General features: G+C 38.1%; 1 pseudogene; it reads left to right on the plus strand.

The window, feature by feature from the left end:
• Nucleotides 1-7,781: 7,781 nt before the first annotated feature.
• Nucleotides 7,782-8,605, plus strand: LOC148032941 (2-methoxy-6-polyprenyl-1,4-benzoquinol methylase, mitochondrial pseudogene; annotated as a pseudogene).
• Nucleotides 8,606-8,977: the final 372 nt, after the last annotated feature.

Below are 8,977 nucleotides of genomic sequence, written 5' to 3' on the forward strand. Positions count from 1 at the left end.
TTACCTCTAACTATAAGTGCATGGTAATTGTGGGCTGCATCAATATTCTTCATGTTTACTTCTTTTATAAGTAAAGCACTCTCTACATCACTACATTTAAAAATATATTTAGGAGGATTAGCACTCATAGCAGTGTGAAATGTATCCCATGACTGTGGTAGTGTGACAAGCAAGAACAAATATTTTATGTTATTCTCAAACTGAAAGCCTTGCGAGATAAGTTGGTTGAAAATAGAGCAGAACTCATGCAAATGAGTAGAGCTAGGGTTTCCCTCCTTCATGAGCTAGGGTTTCCCTCCTTCATGAAAAGGTCCACAAGATTCTTCAACCAATACAATTGAGATGTAGGACTCTACTCTTGCCATAAAGATCACATATCTTCTTCCATAAATCATATACACTACCATCAATCGAAATAACATTGAAGTATAATCTCTTAGACAAAGGCACTATGATAGTAGACTTGCATAACTCTCCAAGCTCATCCCAATCATCTCTATCTCAACTTTGTGGCTTTATGCCCTTGGATTTCAATGGCCTAACTTGCTTGTTTTGCACCAATGTTTTGCACCAACACTTGAGTCTTTCAATATGGGAATTGTTGCCATCCAACTTCTCTATGTTGAAAATAACATTGCCACTGGATGCATTTGAAGCATCTACCATTATGCTTGTAAACTAAACAGAATATGGGATGTAGTAATAACTACAAATTAGTCCCAAAATTGAGCTAGGAGTAAGGGCAAGAAGTGGGGAACTAAAGAGTATATAGTTTTTCACAAGTAGTAGGCACTAGAGTGCTCACACAAGGTGTTTGCACTTAAGGAAACAAGGTGTCTGATCTCTTAAAGAAACTATTGATTAATAATTTTCAACATTGTTGTCTATAAAACTAGAGTAAATGGACTATGATGGAGCATCAGCAGACACCTCAGTGTCTATGGGCTGAATCAGTGACCACCATTGTCCACATCATTAAACATACATTTGTAGGAAAATGACCAAAGGAGTAGGCTCCTACTACTAGGAATATCAAGGTAGCAACTAGTATATATCAAATGCGACTAGAAGTGTAGCAACTAAGTACCAAGAACTGTCAAAACATATAGGGTGTCAAGTACATAGATGCATATAACAATACATATCAAGCATGTATCCAGCATTGACCCAGTGACAATGATAGGTACAAGGGATCCAAGATCAAAAGTAAATCAGTCCACAGTCATGTATCTCTACAATAAATAGTGTAGCATAAACCAAAAGAGCATAAAGAGTCTCCCATGGAGTCAAAGAACCAAGCTATGCAATGTAAATAAATACAAATGGCTCCAACTGGAAATAAATTTGGAATGTCCAAGAGTACAACAAGGCTCAATATATCAAGCAATTTTACTAGTTAAGATATCTCATTTTTTAATCAAACGTGGTACACTTACATTTTTTTGGGTTTATCCCTTGAGTGTAGCTTTTAATGGAGATGATAAAATCTTTGAAGAAGAAATATTTTGAATGAGAAGAGAAAGGAAGTATACTACTCTAGTATAAAAAGAAAGAAGCTTGTCATATTGTCTCTATAAGAGAGGAAATCACGGGGAAAAGAAGCTTGATATATTGGCTCTATAAGAGAGGAAAGAATTGGGAATAAGACTTATCTTTATTGAAGTTTCTTGGTTACTAAATGTTTGTGAAGACATGTAGAAAGGGTAAAAGAGGTACTTCAAATTTTATAAAGGATCAAGTCCTATTTCTAGTGAAAAAGTGGGGAAGATGTGGGGAAGGACATTTTGTTGCAGCTAAGGTTGTTATTGGTAATGAACTATAATTGGAAGTGGTCATTGTCTGTGCTACCGATTGCCTGACAAGCCTGACAAAAAGGGGGAGATTGTGGCAATTGTTAAGAAGTAAGCTTGATGGTAGAAATTTCATTTGGTTGGGGATTGGAATGTGGTAACTTGTAAATATGATAGATTGCATCAAAATGGTTGTATACTTAGAGAAAAAAGGCTTAATGGGATGGACTGACAGTAGAACATGATTTCAAGGACCTTAGCTCAATCTCTAATGATGAGATAAGATGTCTACTTGACATAATAAACATCATGACTTGACATGGAGGGGGTCGATATATTGAATAGGATTTACACTAATCATGATGCTTGGTAAATATGTGTTGGATACAAGATTAGAGTTCTCATAGGCATTGTGGCCTCAAATGACATTCATCTTCATTGTACCCTTAGGATTCCTATGATAATAAAATTTAAATCATGCTCCCCACCATGCCCCTCGATTCATATTTTATACCTACTTTTTAAAGCATAAGAGGTTCACCTTATGTTATGCATTTATTTCATTGCTATGATAAATAAAGATGCTATTTATTTATTTAGTAGATTTTCATTATTATTTTCAATTAATCATGTAATAGTGATTGATGTTACAAATGTGCAAAAAATTATTGCTTTGATTGGCATCTTGGGTACTCTCACAACAGAGCCTAATTTGTATTGTTTTTTGAGTTCTTGTGTTTGGCAATCGTACTACCGTAGTCATTGTATCTTGTAACTATTTAGTCCCTTGTATTGTGGTTAACCGTTTGGTCCCAAATTGATGTACTAGATTGAGTTTGAGTACACTTTGTGTTTGATATCTATGTTGTGATTATGTCTTGCTTCCTAACTCGAGCACTATATGTCGAAAGTGATGTTAGTCTCTGTCTGTATTGGCTTTGAGTATACCTTGTTGTAATTTCTATGGCGGTTGTGCTTGGACACTAATTACACATGGTCTATGTATGATTTTCGTAATTGGAACAACAATCCAAATTTTATAGCATATCATGTGGTTGTTTAAAAAAATAAACCTCTCATATTGCTATACCTATATTTGTACGTTACTGTGAAAAGTATAGGGTAATATACTTATTCATGATTGCATGATGTTAAATATGATATTGGTGGATAATGTTATGTGGGTGTATGTCTTGATGCACAATGCATCCCACTAATCTCAAGTGCTTACATTCAAAGTAGCACAAATCTAGCCTATGGCTCATAATTTTGTTATATATGTCATATATAATATATCATTTATATTTTTTGGTTGTGTAGAAAAAATGTGTAAAAATGAAATATTAATTCCCCCTCTAAAAGAGAAGGCATGTCCCCAAGTTATGTATTTAAAATGATGAAGTCACACCCCCTCGAGCCCCAAATGTATGAGAACATGCCAGAAGCGAACTTTTTGAGTGATCTTTTTTGGGCAACCTTCATTTTTTGTTCCACATAGTCCACTTATTCCTCCTCTTCTCCTAGGCATATATCAAGCACCACTACTGTCCCCCAGGCTGTCCCCCCATTGCCACCACCATCTCCACCACCACTTCGCACGTGCTTTATTTACACATCTTATAGTATTGCAATTGAGTGAATGCCTATACACAATCTCCTTCACTCACACATTCCTCTCTCTTTCTCCTCTTCCCTCTCATCCTCATTTCATTGTGCTTGTAAATCAACACAATGAAATAATGTTGGAAGTACATATTCATCATGCACATCAAATATCAATTGAGTTCCGTTGTGGAGGGTGAAATTGCTGATCCCTAACAAAGTCTAGGATTGAACCATGGAAGCACGCTAGCTCGGTCAAGTAGGGAAGCATGTGCTCCAGGAGGAGGACTGTGTCCATGGTGTTTCCTTTAAATGGGGGTGGGCATATAAAGGCATTGGGTGGGTTCCTTTGCATCTTCTCCATGCTATCATCCACAAATAATGTCATTGTTGGGCTAAAGTGTGGCCAATCGATATCATCAAAACATTTCAAGAAAAGGGGCTTTGTGTAACTCCTTCCGAAAGAAGTGGTTGTGGGAGTTGCTCTGCAATGCCTAATATAAAGGTTGGTACTTGCCTTGATGACTTCACACATTCACTTCTAACTAGTTGGAGTAGCTCACTTAAGTTGTCTTCTTTCATGGAGCTCTAGATGGAAATGTCAAACAATGTGGATATTTCCTTAAAAAACCTTGTGAGCCTTGGCCACAAAATCACCCAATACCTACCAAATTCTAGGGGCTTCACCATTAATGATCCCTTCTACTTTGGCCATCTATGTAGAAGCACCCCATTCACATCGAACACAATTAATTTTGGGGTTGTGGAAGGTAGCTGTACATGTGCACGTGGAAAGGTGAGTGCCCATGTATTGGTATGACGAAAAAGAGCACTAGATATTAGTCAAATATTATACAAGTTTATGTAAGCACGTTACCTTTGCTCTTAGATATCTTCCATCTTCGGCAAAGCAATATAAGCATGCAATTTGTCTATTGGAATTTAGTACTAATACTAATGTAAGGTCATCACATCTCCCATTGCAATCTAAAATGGTGTCCCCTTCTTTTGTATATGTTTGCAAGAACGAGCTTCAAAAAGCCTTGTCATATTGCATGCTGCCTACACTATGTGATTCCTAAAAGGGATTAGGAATCTACTAAATGTCTACAAAACATCTCTTTAGTAGTTTAACAACATTGAATCTCATATTGACCTCTCATTAGGGATCTTAATGTATCTCTCACCCACTCATTCTCGTAGTAATGTCATCTTTTGTGAACTTCGGAGGGATAATTCCATTGTAAGTGACATCTGAATGCATGCACACCAAAATATATATCACATGTACTTGCATTTAAGGCATGAATTACTAATTTTAGCAATCACACTCATTGAATGGAGCCAACAAGTGTGATATGTAAACAAATTCGGCATAACCATATCACAACTTTAAAAATCTCATCTCTCTACCTCCAATGACATAGACAGGTGTCTCGCAATGAACAATTTGTGCCATGCATAAGGCCCAACACTTTTGCCCCGACTCCATCCCTCGGCATCCATCCTCCACAACCTGCTTCGGACGAGCTCTACTATGGAGTGTGTTGTGGTGGCAAGGAAAAGTAACATCCCTATGTCCTTGAACAACAATCAGCCAGATGGATGGCATCGATTGACTCTACCTCAGTATGGGAGTTCCATGATGGAATTCCATCCCCCAATCTATGCACGGCACTATCTTCAAGGAGATGAATCACCATGATATCGCATGTTGTGTTTATGGTTTCTTCATCAACCTCGATCATCTTGTGTTGGTTGACCTACTCCAATGTCTCTACCATTTGAGAGAATGCCTCACTTGGCTAATCATTTTGTAATGAATTTCCTTTCTTTAATGGATCACACAAAATAGTACGCCACTCCACCTTTGCTATCATAGCAACATGGGGGACAACGACTTACAAGGAGGAGTCTTCCATGCGGCTTTCAATGTTTGTGGACCTCTACACATTGACTCCTCGATTAGTAACATATTCTTCTTATTGAATGTTACTATATATAATATTCTTGATATACGTTTGTTTACTTGTATATGCTATTGGCACATATTGCACCATTGTAGCTTTGTGGGAGACAATGTCTTGCAAGGGGACTTCCACGTGACTTTCAATATGGCCCTCTGCACGATGAACTCACAATTAGCAATATATTATTTCTTCAAAATGTTACTGTAGATATTATTCTTGAGGCACATTAGTTTACCAATGTTTGTGACTACACATCCTCTATCATTATAGGTTCGTAATTAAAAATTGTATCCCCTGCAAAAAGATGACAGACCATTCTTATTGTGACATTGTATTGTGAAAAAAAAAAACCATGAGTCACAATTGTTTATTGATAGCTGCCATGTCCCTTGGCACGGCTAGTCCATGTTCTTGCATTCTTTCCTTCCCTACATAGGGAGACACATCACTATTAATATCATATAATGATAGAATATTTTTAAGCTCTGATGTCATTTGATCATGGCATGTGCGAAATTCATGAGCATCGTTTCTTTACCTCTCTACACATGGGCCACATCCACTATCACCTCAAATCCAAGACCTTCAGTTCTTTCACCCTCTGCACAATTAAAGAACATTCTTGTTGTTACTTCGGTGATGGACACGATTTACGTGCCTTCACATTATGAGATTTGTGTATGAGCAAGCTTACCATCTCAGTTCTCTTCAATACATGTGTCAATTTGATGAGATGCCATGTCCTCAGTTATTGCCTCATCACTTCTCATCATTGTCGTATGTCTCTCTATAGTAGTGTGTAAGGTATGACTCTCCATAGCAAGACATGGAAGAACTTGCACTATTCTTCTATTTATGCTAATGACATAGACCTCCTCAGTGGTGCCTTCAATTACAAATCAAGTCCATCATAAAGATATCAAGGGACGAAACAATACAAATCCTTTAGAACAATATGGACGAACATGTTATAAGTGGCAAACTTACAACTTTCAATTGTCTTACATCTACTGCTTGAGTGAATTGTTTGTTGCATTGTTGGGATTATGATCTACTCTTTAGTGGTATCAATCAAGGGGCCTACATGGTTTGGTGGTTACAATTCATATTCAGTGAAATATTTTCACCATAGGAATACAAGAGATGTCTAGGCTATAGTACGTTAAAACATCAAACCTTTTGTGTGTGGAGAAACCAAATAAATTGGTGATGAGGGCTCCACTTGGTCTTTCTTTGAGGATATTAGGTGTGCATTTGTTTTTCTATTTTCTTTTTTCCTTCAACTGCACTACTAGTATCAATTTCTTGCAAACCCATCATAATCTCTTTATTAGGAGACAACAAAGTGCAATATACTCCTAAAGAAGGAAACTCATTTTACTTACCATGCCTCTAGAACCTTGTGTCTCTTGCGTTTGTTTTTTCCTTGAGTAAATTTGAAACAAATCTTTCTCATTGGAAGGGTATGCACCTTTTAGATAGTCAAGGAAAATAGGGCATCTTCGATATACCTCCTCATCCCACTCTTGATCTATCTGGTAATCCTCATGCATGCACTATTCATCTTGCAGGCCCACCTAGTCCTCCTAGCATTCTCTCGGCGGAGTTTGGATGGCCCCCCTCTCCATTGTTGAGAATAGCAAATGATGCTTGATATGTATGCCCATAGAGGCTTGCCCATAAGTGGCTTTGTATGGAAGATAGACATATGATGTATGCTTTATGAAGAGATGTCCAAAATTCCATATGCACAGTGAGGAGAGTGGTACTATCAAAAAAGCTATAAAGGCATGTACTTGTTGACACTCATTTCAATGCAATAGTACAATCATTCTATGTCACTCAAGATTGTGTTTATGAGTCCAAGTTAATCTATCTTGGAACCTAATTCACTTGAGTTATAATTCTTTATCTCAATCATGTTTTATGTTTATAACCTCCATCCTCCATAGCTAGCATAGCTCTAGATTCATGTTTCTTAACATGGTGTCAGAGCCATGGCTGAGTTAGGTAGCTAGTAGTGTGATTTCTTCTTCTTCCTCCCCATCATCATTCCCACTATCATTATCATCTAGGGTTACTGCCATATCTGACATTGTGATCCCACAGAGTCTCTCAAGACCATTGGCCTCCTTCTGTGCACCTGCCAGGAGATGAATTTGATGATGGCGGATTTGGGGATGCCTATTCTTCCCAAGTTTTTTGGGAAATACAGGTTTGTTTGTGATCTAAGTGCACTTCTGCTTGTCGATCTTGCAGATGTACACACTAGCCTTCTACATAGATTGTAAACCACCTTAATAGACACCCCAAGTCAGGCTCCCCTCGGCCTAGCTCCTCGGCAACCTAGCCCTATAGGAGGTCCGTTATTGGCATAAAACTTTACGTGTTGTACGAGATGCAGTGATGCATGATAACAATGGTGTGGCAAGATACTACAGGAAAAGCTCAAGCTTGTTGGGTGCATTCATAAGAAATAGGAGATCCTTCCACTACCCAGTAGCTACTCTTGGCTCTAGAGTAGTGTTGTAGAAGGAGAGAGAGAGAGTTGTGGGTGATACTAAGCGCATCGAATCACATGATCACACAGCTAACTTTGGGTTTAGAGAAGTGCCAAAGGAGGAGAAAGAAAGACTCGTTGGTGATGTGTTCAAAAGTGTGGCTTCCACCTATGACCTTATGAATGATATCATGAGTGTAGGATTGCATCATCTTTTGAAAGATAGATTAGTGTCAAAACTATCGTCGTTTCTTGGTATGCAGCATCTAGATGTGGCTGGTGGTACATGTGATGTTGCATTTCGTGTTTTAGAAGCAATACATTCTCGTGAATGTATGGGAATACCTACCCATTCTTCTAATGTAGAGGCAAAGGATGATACACGAGTCTTTGTATGTGATATCAATCCAGCTATGCTCAATGTTGGGAAAAAGAGGGCCCAAGAGAGAGGACTTGGGGGTGCACAATCATTAATGTGGGTGGAAGGAGACACAAAGGCTCTTAGTTTTCAAGATAATAGTATGGATGGATATACGATTACATTTGGCATAAGGAATGTGACCCATATCGACAAGGCTGAAACATTGAAAGATGGAACTATCTCACAAAATAGAGTGGATTGGACTAAGGTAAGGCCTATTACCATAAAGGTAGACTGGGCTTCGCAGATTGAGGACCTTGAAAAACAGCATGCCAACATGATGTGTTACAAGAAGACTAGAGCAAAATGCCAAGTACCATGAACCAAAAAAAGGGACAAAGAGCATAACCAAGGAAAAGAGCATGAAGACAAAGAAAACCAAGAAGATAAAGAAAAACAAAGGATGCCAAAGAAGTAAGAAGAAAATAAAGAAATTTTTGCTGTTGACAGTAAAGAAATTTTCCCATAGTGGATCTTTATTTCACGTAGTGGATCTTGTTTCCCATAGTGGATGTAAAAGCCCTTACCAAAGATGTAAAGTTTCAAGCCTTAACTTGACTAGGTTGCCAAAAAGCTAGTCTCTCAGGTCATGTCATCATGTAGGGGGGGAAAAAGCCAGCAAGGGTAGAGACTCATCATTTGAGGGGGGGCATTGAGAATAGCAAATGATGCCTGATACGTATGCCCATAGAGG

The sequence above is a fragment of the Lygodium microphyllum genome, chromosome 8, assembly GCF_053477565.2.
Source record: "Lygodium microphyllum isolate KBCC chromosome 8, Lygodium_microphyllum_v1.1.10, whole genome shotgun sequence".
NCBI classification, from domain to species: Eukaryota; Viridiplantae; Streptophyta; class Polypodiopsida; order Schizaeales; family Lygodiaceae; genus Lygodium; species Lygodium microphyllum.